General features: G+C 35.9%; 1 protein-coding gene across 5 annotated transcripts in view; it reads left to right on the top strand.

The window, feature by feature from the left end:
* Positions 1-14,753, top strand: part of LOC149550028 (transcription factor RF2b-like) — a 76,004-nt gene that overhangs the window by 23,555 nt on the left and 37,696 nt on the right. The gene's annotated exons all lie outside the window — the stretch shown is intronic.

Here is a 14,753-nt window from a genome sequence, read left to right as displayed (position 1 = left end):
CATATTCATATGCTGCCTAACCAATACTGCAAGATTGGAAGTTAACACTATCTCTCTAAACTATATACTTTTGTGCAAAAGAAACATTTGGATAAAAGCTTGTACAACTCTATAAATAAAGTAGTTGGACATATGAATCACATTTATAACTGCATGAACCAAATAAGTTTTTTGTTGAATCATGGAAAGAATACAATATGGGGGACGTTGTGTTGAAGATTTGTTACTCGTTTGCAACATACCATAAATTTTCTATACAGATGAGCACGTTTATTGCTGCTACTGCACTGATGGATATAGAAGAGGTTGGTGTGGATATTGTAATACTACAATACAAATGGACAATTGTCACAATGATGTCACAAATGTTCCAATGCAAATGTAGTCCAACTCTGTGTGGATACCTACAATCTTATTCACAATCTAATTGAAGTCATAATATGCTTCTATAGGCGTACAATGAGAACCAGTTTCTTGAGCAAATACTCATAAAATTTGAAGAAGATAGGCCTGTTGAATTTGGGAGGCATCGTTGAAGTGGGATTCTATTTGGAGGCTTATACTAGCATTTGACTATGGATTCTTCATAGACTTTTGGATACCACCTGAAGTCACGACACTCTGTATTGAGCGGCAACTAGAAGTAATCAAGGATTGAGTTAAGATCTACATCGAATCGAAGAAACACATAGTATGTCAGTCTAGACCAAAACAGTGATCAATATAAAAACAAAACTTGTGTATGCGGATTTTCGAGAATTGTTAAGGACTGGCCTTATGTTTACACTCTCCATGTCAAATTGCAATCTCCAGTTTGTATAAAGAAGTTGCCTTCAAATACGCCCAGAACCTAAAATGGCTCCAAACTTGTGAATGATTCAAAGCGGCAGTACAAAAATTCCATTGCGCACCTTCAATATCATCCTTATATTCGAAACAAGATTATAATATTTATATTTCATATTAATAAATAAGAGGCTCGGGAGTGTGGAAGAGAACAAAAATAATCAAAGCCTTGTATTAATCAAAGGAAGAATAAATTTAGGATCCAGATTAAACCTAATATTCTTATAAGCTAGTGTAATTAATCGGCCATAATAAAATAAGGTTGTGATTATATTTGCTTAATAAAGAGATCTCATGATGTTATAAGAGATGTCTCTTTTCCAAAAGACATAGCTCTTTTAAAAGATATATTGAGACGATATTTGTTTGTAAAAAAAGAAGACATATTCGAACATCCATTTAGATTTTCAAAAGAAGCATTTTTATATTTATATATTTTGGTAAGGAGGAACAAGGGCTCAATATGGCTTTGTAATGTAAATTCCATTATTTTATTTTTAAAATAAAATAAAATGTCTTTTGTTTATTTTTAAATGGCGTGGAGATTTAAACTTCAGGCGAATCGTCTTTTGTAATTATTTTTGGAATTCTGTATACAATTCAAATGTCAGATAAGTGGACATGGTCATTTAGCATTTAAATTCGATAATCATAGATAGTGTGAAATAAATAATTGTTTCTATATTTGTGTCCAGTTTGTCTCCCAGAGGAGTTAAAATTCAATTTGGACTAATTTAAGATGGCATAATATTTGATCTGTTGCATCTCGATTATTTAATTGTTGGCACTAAAGTGTGTAAAACATTATAAAGTTGTATGTGATAATTCATTGAAGTTGATTCTATTGCCTAGATGAGCAGAGGCACTGGTCTTTTTATTGAAGTGAGAAAATCTATAATTTCCTTCCTGCAAATATCAAATCAATTATTTATAATCTTATACAAAACATTCAACTATTATCCAGCATCCAATTTCATTTTGATCGAGTTCGAGGACTTTGCCTACCAGAGAACTCTCAAAGTTTAAATTTGCTTTAGAAAAGCTCTGAACTAAGTAATCAAGTTCGAAGAGAAGGTCTACCCACCTAGGTGTAGCGGAGCCTAAAGTGTAGGAGAATCAAGAAGTATTCCCGTTCGTTGGCCAAAATTGATTGAGAAGTCCTATCGGAGAAGTGGCAGGCTCTTGGATTTCTAATTTGCAATTTTGGGAATCAACACTTGGCATCAATTAAAAATTACTTGGCATCTACTAACTTGCTTGGCATCCAATAGAATTTGCTTTCACTTGGCTCCAACTGACTTTTTGCTTGGCTTGAACTAACTTTGCTCGGCACCCACTATCCACTTGGTCAAGCTTGGCAAATGAACTTTGTTTAACTTATTCTTCTGAACTTTCTAAGTGTAGCCAGCAATTTTGTAACCTCAAGTAGATCATCAATACATTATGTTATCACTGTCTAAACTGATCCTTGTACTTCATTACATAATCATAACTCAACCTTTCCTCTAGCACTTTTGTTACATCTTGTTGATCAAATCTCCCTCATCAATCAACTAAGTGATATTACTTGAAACATATAAGTAGTTGTCTTGCCAGCAAATAGCAGGTTTGACATCAGTGACAAAACAATTATTGAAACATAGTCTTCTTCAACAACCTTTCTAATCAATGATCTTTTTAAGCAGATATCAACAATCTCCCTCTTTGGCATTGATGGCAAACCAAACTGATCAACCAAGTCAATCAAATGATGAACAGCTTGTTCCATCAAACTAACTAGGTTAAAACAGTAAGAAAATACCAAAAAGAAAACTTGTATTTGAAATTTCTCCCTCTATCAACAACTTCCACCTTCTAATTAGTTTACAAAATATAACTCCCTCTGAGTTTCTTCTTAATTCTCTCTTTCAATGTCTCCCTCTTTGTTTTGATCTTTTCTCTAATTGCTTTCTCCCTCTTTCTTTCTAATCAGTGATCTTTTTAATCAGATATCAACAATCTCCCTTTTTGGCATTGATGGCAAACCAAACTGATCAACCAAGTCAGTCAAATGATGAACAACTTGTTCCATCAAACTAACTAGGTTAAAACAGTAAGAAAATACCAAAAAGAAAACTTGTATTTGAAATTTCTCCCTCTATCAACAACTTCCACCTTCTAATTAGGTTACAAAATATAACTCCCTCTGAGTTCCTTCTTAATTCTCTCTTTCAATGTCTCCCTCTTTGTTCTGATCTTTTCTCTAATTGCTTTCTCTCTTTTTCTTTCTTGATCTTCTGATGATGTACTTTCTCTATTGTTCCTCTTGCACTTGATCAGTTTAATGTACTTTCTCCCTCTTTGACAACAATGGCAAAGACATGTACTCAACACTGACATCTTTAATATATGTAGATATAGGCTTTTGCAGGTTTTTCAATTTCTCCCTCTGTCACCTTGCTTGTGATTGATTTGTAGTTCCAGTTCTGTGATTACTTAAAGCAATTCCTAAAGTAAGATCCACTGTATCAATTTGTATTAAATGAATGTCAGCTTGTTTGATGCAGGCATAGTTGGAAAACTCGCCAAATGCAAAAACTCGCCAAGCCCCCCCAAAAGTTTAATCGGGAAAAACTCGGCGATTTAAAAAAAAAAACTCGGGAACCTAAAAAACCGCTGAAATTTAATTAAAAACACATTTATTTTGCAAAATTTAACAAGAAGATGAATCTAATAAGTTAATTAAAGACAATACAAAAGAAAGAAACAAAGTTTAGATATATATAAATGCATAATGCGTACAAAATTGCATTCTCATGCAGAATGCTCATGGTAGGAAGCAAAATAGTAAATTACTAAATAGTTTCAATCTGTCAAACTAGAAGTAAATACTAAAAGTCTAAATACATCAATACGATGTCAATCACATCTTCCTCTTTCCACTTGCACTAGCAGGAAAGCGAGGGGGTCTAGTCCTAGAAGAAGTGCCCCGCACTGGGATAGGGCGTGAGCTGCGTGACTGTGAACTCTGTGGCTGTGCCCTCTAGCTCGACGTCCCTACTGATTGGCTCGGCGTCCTAGAAGAGGATGCATCTCCTCCTAATGGTAATGCCTGATCCTCGCCTGAATCATCATCATCTTCGTCCTCATCCTCAATGTCATCCATAGTGAACTGAAAATCAGTGTTAGCCTCCCCCTCCATGGCCTGCCTCTCCAAATCAACGATCTCATCTGGTGTAAACAATGGACTTGGCTCCTGTGCTGTCCAATCAGAATAAGGATCTATCTCATTTAGATCAAGCGGACTAGGTAGTTCTAAGAGCTGTGCCTTTTTTATACGCAACTTAAGATTATAGTGCACATAAACAAGATCATTAAGCCGTTTTTGAGTCATTCTGTTTCTTTTCTTTGTATGGATGGACTCAAATATGCTCCAATTGCGCTCACAATGGGATGAGCTACAAGGTTGGGATAGGACTCTGAGAGCAAATTTCCTTAAATTGGGGGTATTGCCACCCCAACTTGCCCACCAAGCATCTGCAAAACAAAATTAAAAAAGTTATAAAGCAATAAAAAAAAAAATCAGAAGCACAACTTATCAATTAGCAAAAGTTTTAAAGTTTGATGCTTTACCTGGTGCTTGAGTAGATCTTGCTCTCTTTGCTAGCATAGAAGAGAACAAAGGACCCCTTGATTCCACATAGATTTGTTGTTCGGTCACAATAAGGTCTCTCTCCTCTTCACTTGATATCATTCTCTCAATGCATTCCATGACCTCTCCATTAGAATCTGAGTAGGAATCATCAGCCCTAAAACAAATAGAAAATGATATCAAGTCTTACTACACAACCTTAAAAAGTAAAGTAAAATAAAGACTTATTAAAATCCCAACTTCAAGGACAATCAATTATCATAGTACCTGAATTTGGGATTGAGGAAGTAGCCTGCTGCATGAATAGGTTGGTGGAGCATATTGTTCCACCTCCTATCAATTATTTCCCAAATGGGGTCAAATTTGAGACTGTCCCCGTGATAGTAATCTCTAACAGCCTCTTTTGCCCTATCCATGGCCTCATAAAGACCTCCCGTTGGGGATTGCTGCCCATCACATGTGCGCAAGACTAGAACCAGGGGCAGAGACATCTACATTTGAAATTTGAAAAATACAAATTAGTTAATAACATAGTAAGTTATGAATTGATAATGAAACTTGAATAAACTAAAAATATAATGAAGTTACCTCCACAATCTCCTTAGCCTTTGCAAAAAAGCTATCATCAAAGACTATTCGTGCCACAGCCTCTCCTTCGGGCTTCTTTGAGTAAGGTGAAGCAACCCAATCAGCACACACAAACATTTGCTTCAAAGCCAATATGTGGTCAAGAATACTTTGCAACGTCAAGAAGACTGTTGCAAACCTTGTCATAGTAGGTCTCATCAAATCTTTGCCTTTAGTGGCTTTTCTCATCAAACTGAGAACCCATGGGTGATTATAGATATATTTCGTGACTCGCCTATCATCTTCCACAACTGGACTCACCCAATCAAGTTTTCCTATGTCCTCCAAAAGAAGGTCAAGAACATGTGCTGCACAAGGTGACCAAAAAAGTGTGGGATGCCTCTCTTGGAGGATTCTACCTAAAAGATTAGCAAAAAATCAATAATCAGTAACAAACTTTCCATATTTAGTATTTACAAATTACATCAAATCTAAATTGAATAATACCATAGCATTACATTCATGATTCATATTGATTCAAATATAAAAAATTAAATCTACCTGCTGCCACATATGTTGCTGCATTATCTGTGATTATATGCACCACATTCTCTATTCCCACCTCCATGACGACATTCTCCAACATTAAAGCCAATGTGGCTGCATTTTTCACTTTGTTGGAGGCATCGACAGATTTCCAAAACACCACATCATCTTTACAAGCAATCAAGAAGTTAATAATGGTTCTACTTCTTCCATCTGTCCACCCATCAGATAAAATGGTGCAGCCATACTTCTTCCACTCTTTCTTTTGGTCTTCTATCAACAATGTTGCCCTACCAACCGCTTTGTCAAGCAACCTACAAAATTTAGGTGTAATATTAAATAAAGTGTAAGTGTTAGTAAAAAATTAGGAAATAAGTTATAACAATTAAGATTTAAAATATAACAATGAACTAAAGTGAATCACAATTATTTACAATTACTAAATAGTAAAATACTAACCTTCCACTCATATCTTTGCGATTAGGCGGCTTGTACCCTTTGCCTGATATTGTCATTGCATTCACCATATTGACCCAATAGGGACTATCAGCGGCATTCATTGAGATATTGTTGAAAAACCAAAAATCAGCTGCTGCAATATCAGTTTGCTCATGCACCTCCTTAAACCATGCAGTGCCCTCTAATGATGATTGTGCTCCAGGTGTGTTCCTGGGCACAAAATAACCACCTATCCCTGATGGGGATCTGGATGGTGATGATGAAGAAGTAGGAGATGTAGAAGAAGTGGAACCGGTAAAAGAGAAATTTTGTTTGCGGATCCGTGGGCCACGAAGAGATCCTGGTATGTTCTCAAGTGCTTCTTCTTTCTCTTGCATATCAAAAAGAGCTCGTTCAGATTCAGCTATGGCTGCCCTCATAGCTAATTTTGCCCTCTCCCTATTCAATTTTTTCTCTTCAGCAGCTGTAAGTAGGGCATGGATGAATTTTTTTCTTCATCAGTTACCTTGAGACAAAGATTTGAGTCATGTTTCTTTATGCTTGCAAGGTGGTATTTGAGGCGGTTTATGCCTCCAGAAATAATTCTCTCACAGGGAATGCATATCACCTTCCTAATATCATTTGGACTTGGAGCTTCATAGGCATACCGCCATGCCTTATCTCTTGCATTTTTAGGCCGAGTGCCTATATATCCAGATGGGCATGGTGTTTGTGGCCACTCTTCTTGCGGGTTTGTCATGTTTTCTTAATGCTTGTCCGCTGCCCTACACATAAATAATTAAATTTATAGAAAAACGAATAAACAAAGTTAGAACTTAGAGTTAGAACTTAGAAGCTAGAAGTTTAGAACAACTAGGGTTTCAACTTTCAAATGATTTGAAATCATTTACAAACAACAACAAAAACAATAAAAGCTTTGCTTAAAACTATAAAAAATTTTCAAACAATGATAAGATGAACATACCTGGAAAGAAATTTCGCTTCTAAATTCGGTTAGGATCCTCCAAAATCCACTCCAATCTGCCTTTAATCACTTGCAATCAGCTAAAACCTTCCTTGCTCCACACAAATGAAAGAAACAATGCAAAAAACAATGCATTTTGACCTATTTAGGTGTCATTGGCCGCGGATTCCCTGAACCGCGAGTTTTTTACATTAACTCGCCGAGTTTTTTGATAGGCGAGTTTTTGGGCGATTTACTCGCCGTCCCAAAATACTCGGCGAGTGTTTAAAACTCGCCGAGTAACCGGCGAGTCTTCCATCTATTGATTCAGGGCACTCCATTTGTCTTTTACATAGCCTTTGATAGGGGTATCACCCCTAGTTTACCTCTTAGATACTCATAAGCATTTTTAGGTAATGCTTTTGTGAAGATATCAGTAATTTGCTCTTTTGTGTTAATGTATTTCATCTTCACCTCTTTATCTTGAACCAATTCCCTTACATAATGATACTTGATTGCAATGTGCTTTGTCTTTGTATGCATCACAGGATTCTTTGATATATTGATAACACTTGTATTATCACAATAAAGTGTCATTGGTTCTGTGATTTCTTCCTTCATTCCCTTAAGTAGCTGTTTGATTCATACAATGTGTAGTTAATAGCAACAACAACATACTCTACTTTAATAATAGATTGGGAAGTACAATTCTGCTTCTTGCTAGTCCATGTAACAAGTCTTTTACCTAAGAAGAATGCTCCTTCACTGGTGCTTTTTCTGTCATCAATGTTTCTAGCCCAATCAGCATCAGTGTAGGCTCTCAGTTCAAACTTCTCATTCTTTTTATAGTATAAACCAAACTCTTTTGTTCCTTTCAAGTATCTCATTATTCTTTTCACAGTCATCAAGTGATTCTCTTTGGGATTAGTAGAGAATCTTGCAACTATCCCCACAGCTAATGCAATATCAGGTCTACTGTGTACTACATATTGCAATTTGCTAATTATGGATCTGTATAATATTTGATTTACCTCAGTTGAATCATCATTCTTTGATAGCTTTAGTGCTATCACCATAAGTGTACTTATTGGTTTGGAATCCTCTAGTCCAAATGTCTTCAATATCTCTTTGACATATTTTGACCGAGTGATATATATACCATATTTCATCTGATGTACTTGTAATCCCACAAAGAATTTCATCTCACCAAACATTGACATTTCAAATTCATGCTTCATCTGATTTGCAAAATCCTTACACAAAGCATCTTGTCCTCCAAATATGATATCATTAACAAATATTTCAGATAACAGTATACCTTTGTCCTTATCTATCTTCATGTACAAATTGATGTTATCATTAGTCCTTTCAAATCCAATCTTCACAAGATAAGTATGAAGTCTCTCATACCAAGCTCTTGGTGCTTGTTTCAATCCATATAAGGCTTTTTGCAGTCTACATACCATATTCTTATTATTTTTACCAACAAATCCTTCTGGCTGTTTTATGTAGACTTCTTCTAGTATGCTATTCAAAAATGCAGACTTAACATCCATCTAATAAACTTTGAAACCCTTGTATGCAACATAAGCAAGCAGAATTTTCACTCCTTCCATTCTTGCAACACGAGCAAATGTCTCAGCATAGTCAATTCCTTCTTGTGCATATCCTTTTGCAAATTAGTCTTGCTTTGTTTCTTGTCACTTAACCATTCTCATCCAATACTCATTTGGTGCCAATCACATGCTTGTCTTCTGATCTAGGAACTAGACTCCATGTCTTGTTCTTCTCTATTTGCTAAATTTCTTCTTCCATAGCCTTGTATCAGTCATCATCTTCCAATGCATCTTTCACTGTTTTAGGTTCCTTTATGCTTAACAAACATGATTCACTTCTCAATCTATTTCTTGTCATTGGCCTTGCATCTTTGTCTCCAATGATTTGATTTGCAGGATGATGTCTTTTCACATATTTGGACAATCTTGACTTAGTTCTTGTAACTACATTTTGTCTCTCAGCTTCAGTGTCATCGTGTACATCTCTGTAAGGTGTTTTAACATCTCTTTCATGTGTAATGATCTTAGAATTAGAATGTGCATTTTCTTCATTCTGCAACTTGGCATCTAAATGCAGCTCGGTTCTTGAATGCAACTCGGAATTCACAGGTTGTGACTCAGTAGTTATTGAGATTTGCTGTTGGTTTGCAACTTGATTTGTAGCATCTTCTTCAGCAGGCATTCTTTCATAGAAGTATACAAATGATTTGTATTCTTTTGGTTCCTTTGTAGGTTCAGCCTCATGTGCTTCTGTAAACTCATCAAAATTCACATTTACACTTTCCACAATTTTGTTAGCGTTAGTATTTAAACACTTGTAAGCTTTACTTCTTGTGGAGTAATCAAGGAATATACCTTCTTCACTTTTTGCATCAAACTTTCCACTCCTAACATCTTTAAGAATATAATATTTGCTTCCAAATACTTTAAAGTATTTCACATTAGGTGGATATCCATACCATAGTTTAAAAGGTGTTGAATGAGTACCTTTTTTGACTTGCACATGGTTTAAGGTATATACAACAATACTTATAGCTTCTCTCCAGTATTTCAGAGCAACATTCTTCTCCATCATAAGTATTCTGGCACAGTCCATTATAGACCCGTTTCTTCTTTTAGCAATTCCATTTTGTGGAGGGGTTCTAGGTGCAGATGTCTGTTTTTTGATTTCTTTGTCATTACAGAACATCTCAAACTCATTTGAAGCGAATTCTCCTCTGTCTGATCTCAAGCATTTCAGACTTTTACCTGTTTCGTTTTCAACTCTTGCCAAGTACCATTTATACATTTGAAAAGCATCAAATTTTTGTTTTAGAAACATGATTGTCATCATCTTAGAGTAATCATCAACAAATAGCATTATGTACTTATCTCCTTTGTAGCTTTACACTTCAATAGGTCCACACAAATCAGTATAAACAATTTTTAGTATTTCTTTAGAGGTATAAGCTTTACTTTTAAAGCTTGACTTTGTCATCTTGCTTAACTGACATTGTTTGCATATCATATTACCAGGTTTCTTCAACTTAGGCAAAACCTCTAACTCTTTTCATGTTATTGATATTAATTAGATTATCAAAATTAATATGACATAATCTCTTGTGCCAAAGCCATACATTATCAAATTTTGCAATAAGACAAGTAGCATCTTCTATATCTAGATAGAACAGATTACTTCTAGTTTGATCACTTTTTCCAATCAAGTTTCCATTTGTGTCATATATCTTGGCAGTTTTATTTTCAAATTCAACTTTGCATCCCAAATTATTCAATTGTGACACACTTAACAAGTTATAATTCAATCCTTCAACATAGTAAGCATTGTCACATGAAATCTTGTCAATGAATTTGATAGACCCTTTTCCTTTTATCAAACATGGTGCATCATTACCAAACCTTACACTATTTCCATCATAACAAGTTAAGGTGACAAACTTACTTTTGTCTCCAGTCATGTGATGTGAGTATCCACTGTCAATAATCCATTTATCATTCTTATTCACACAAGTCATAAGTGCAGTTGCCTTATTTTCATCATATTCATCCTGCATTGCAATATATACCATTTCATCATCATGTTCATCATAGTCATGTTCATCAGCAATGTAGTATGACTTCTTGCCTTTCTCTCTGTAGTCTTTTCCATCATCTTCTCTTCTGTTTTTGTGCTTGTTTCCTTCTCTGTAGTTCTTCTTCTGTGTACATCTTGCAGTAATATGACCAACTTCATTGCAATTGAAACAAATGATGGGTATCTTACCTTTGAACTTGCCTTTTCCTCTGTGAAATCTTCTTGCCAACAATGCTTCCAATTGTTCAATGTCTTATTCATCTGTTTTGCTGTCACTAGATGCATATTTTATCTTTCTTTTCTTCTTCTGCTTTACCTCCTCAGAATCCTTCAATAGCAATTTTGCTTTGAATCAATACTCTCTAGTTTTTAGTTGTCAAAATTAGATAGCTCAAAAGTAGTGAGTCTACCTACCAAACCTTTAAGGGTTAGATCATTTCCTGTTATACATTTTAGCTCTTGGATTGCAAAAACTCTAATGGCATAAATAGGCAATAATGTCCTCAATACTTTGCTTAACACAGTGTCATCATCTATTTTACCAATAGCACCTTTTATTGCACTAACAACTTCTTTTATCTTAACAACATATTGAACAATATTCTCACCTTCTTCGATTCTCATGTCATCAAAAGTACCTCTGAGACTCTCTGACTTGGCTCTTTGAACATTTTTGTCTCCTCCATAGATGGTGGCCAGGGCATCTCACATCTTCTTTGCACTGTCAAGGCCTTTGATATCATCAAATTCAGCATAGCTTAGGGCTGAGGCAATCTCCAACATCCCCTGATTGTGTTCTTTCTTTTTCTTCATATCTTTAGCAGTTAGGGCTCCTGTTGGATCAACATGCTCCATTGAAATGCAAGATTGTGCATGATCTCCAAGTCCTCCAATGTGTAGCTTCATCAAACTTTGCCATGCAGGGAAGTTATCTTCCTTGAGCTTGGGTACCTCTTTTTTCGACATTTTGATCTTTGTGCTTCTAGTACCTTAAAACTAATCCTTTTAAGCAGATGGCTCTGATACCAATTGTTGGAATTCTTTTAGAATAACTGGGGGGGGAGGCAGGGGGAATTAGTTATTCAAGGTCTTGTTGCACAAATAAAACTTTTCACAATTTAGTGAACCCATAAAACATTCATACCCATGTATGCATTCATTGTGTATCAACTAAGACTTATATGTTACTGTCAAATCAACTTGTAGAAATGTAAAACATGAAACACAACACATCTATCAGCATATTTGACACAATGATTTAACGTGAAAACCCAATTTGGGAAAAACCACAAGTAACTGCTACTCTTTTTTCACTCTTCTGAAGTGATGCTCTGTTAAAGGCCAACCTTGTTAAAGGTTACAATGCACACTATTAAATATGACTTGATTAAGGGATTTCAATCACCTTGTTAAAAGTGAGCCTTGTTAAAGGACTTTAGGCCATTCACTTAGAATGCCACTCTGTTAAAGGATTTTCCAATGACTGTTAAGTCAACCTTAATCCAAAGGATTTACCTTAGACTGATACAATTGTTAGAAAGTAACAATAGAGCTTTGATCTGATACAACTTATAACCTTACTTGCAGATTACAGATCTCTGTTCAGTCCTCAACTCTGCTTGGCTTCTAATCTTTGCAGTTCTGACATCTTGTTCACCCTTCAAACATTCATTCACTTAAGCTTTCTTGCTTAGTACGCCATTGCAGACTCTTCTCTTGTGTCACTTGATGAAGCAAAACCCCTTTCTCCTTCTCCTTATCAGATTCTCGCCTCAAACTCTCTAACTCTATTGCTTCATGACTAGACATTCCTATATACAGGAAATTAGAACATTTTCTCGCTCATTATCCATCGTCTAAATTAGGGTTTTAGATGGATTAGGTAGGATACAATGTATCTACTCCATATGTTGTCTTCTCTGGAAACTTCTCTTAGAATCCTTTTGAATTTGTCTCCAAAACGGTTTACATAAGATTCTTTGCCACCAGCTCATCAATCTTATCTTCCTCCTGATTCACAAGTTCCAAGAAAACAAACTTGTCGGCTTTTATTTGATGAATCTTCGATCTTCGTCATAATGTAGCAGCTCGACATTATCAATCTTCTGATGCTCAACTCATACTGCGTACTTGGCATTAATTGTAAAATCACTCAGCATCAACTAAAAATTACTTGGCATCTACTAACTTGCTCGGCATCCACTAGAATTTGCTTTCACTCGGCTCCAACTGACTTTTTGCTCAGCACCGACTATCCACATGGTCAAGCTTGGCAAATGAACTTTGTTTAAGTTATTCTTCTGAACTTTCCAAGTGTAGCCAACCATTTTGTAACCTCAAGTAGATCATCAATACATTATGTTATCACTGTCTTAACTGATCCTTGTACTTGATTACATAATCATAACTCAACCTTTCCTTTAGGTACTTTTGTTACATCTTGTTGATCAAATCTCCCTCATCAATCAATTAAGTGATAGTACTTGAAACATATAAGCAATTGTCTTACCAACAAATAGTAGGTTTGACATCAGTGACAAAACAATGATTGAAACACATAGTCTTCTTTAACAATCTTTCTAATCAATGATCTTTTCAATCAGATATCAATGAGTGAGAGAGAGAGAGAGAGAGAGAGAGAGAGAGAGAGAACTGCAAAACCAATGTATCATTAAACTTCACATATGCTAGGCTGTGAGGCTTTCCTGATTGCGGCCAATATAATCAAATTATATTATAGAATAAATGCTCTGTGTATGCCAGATTCACCTTTCATGGCCTTTAATTTGTTCTCTAGAACTTGCTCTCTTCACTCTCTTCCCCTCTCTTAAACTTGGAACAAGACTCCTTATGTATACTGCCCAAAACAACTTACAAAACTTTCTAGATCCACATTGGAGAAAGCAATAACCCAATATAGGTCAACACACTTCCCAATGATCGATCTCTTTCTTATATCATTACCACAAATTAAATGCACTTGTCGGCTCTCAAAGAAGAACCAAACATAACAAATTGGTGAAACAAGAAACAAGACATCACCAAATAGATTCAACAATAGTCACTAAAGTCACTCGATGAACACAAAACATTATATATAAATCGAGCCAGCTCGGTGAACGAAGCTAGGAACCTTCACTGAGTCAACTGCTCAAACGACTACCTAGTAAAACCACAATGATAGCCAAGCAAGTCTACCAAACAGGGACGCTACCTAACCCAAGACACTCTTGCATCACAACCCTTCAAGAACCTTCTATGATAGCTTTGTGAAGGCAGCTACCCACCAACATGCACTCAGAGCAACATGCTCTTGATTGGACTTTACATTTGTAATTGGATCGGTGACATTTATAATGATGGGAACCTTTTGTGGTGACTTTGTATTCTCTATCAATGCATCTGCTCCACAAGAAAACAAACTCCAATGTGAAATGGAGATTCAAGGACTTCTATGTGTGTGTGGAAAGGAATTTTCTAGTTGAAGACGCGGAGAATGAAAATGGTGTGGTCTGGCATATTCTAGATTGACTTCTGGTTTTGGTGGTAGAACCTGTAGCAATCTCAAGGTAGACTATCCATCAGACCTCAAAAATGCTACATTGGCTTTGCTTGAGATGCTCACAAAAATCACCAAAATATCACTCCAAACTCAAAGTGAATGCCAACCATCACAATCTGCTGCCAAAGATTATGCTGAATGTATGCGAGGAATTGCAGGTCCAGAATGCCCCAAACAGCAAGTATAACCTCCTCAAAACCCTAGATGCCCAAGTGAAAGTTTTACAACTACCTTTGGGGGATGGCAATGCCAGCAATTAACAATTAAATCTTCCTTCAGGCTCGTCCAATTTCATCCTTCACAAAATTGATATAATACCTCTGTAAACTATTATGGCCATCTCCACAAATAAGCACAACTGTGCTTCTTGAATGAAACTCCAAGAAATTCTCTATATGGTGTCTTTCAATTATGTAAAGAATCTTTATTTGCAACAGTTCACATCTTCACAAACCTGAGAAGAACAATCTCCTCCAGTAACAATAGCAGTATCAGTTTCTCAAACTCAAGGTATCCCCAGACGGGAGTGTCAATCCTCTTATAACTTTTGAGGGCTGATTTAGGAAAAAACA

The sequence above is a fragment of the Cupressus sempervirens genome, chromosome 7 (assembly GCF_028749045.1).
Source record: "Cupressus sempervirens isolate cs-2001-9-10 chromosome 7, ASM2874904v1, whole genome shotgun sequence".
Taxonomy (NCBI): domain Eukaryota; kingdom Viridiplantae; phylum Streptophyta; class Pinopsida; order Cupressales; family Cupressaceae; genus Cupressus; species Cupressus sempervirens.
Note: the sequence above shows the minus strand (reverse complement) of the source record. Positions and strands in the feature narration are given on the sequence as shown.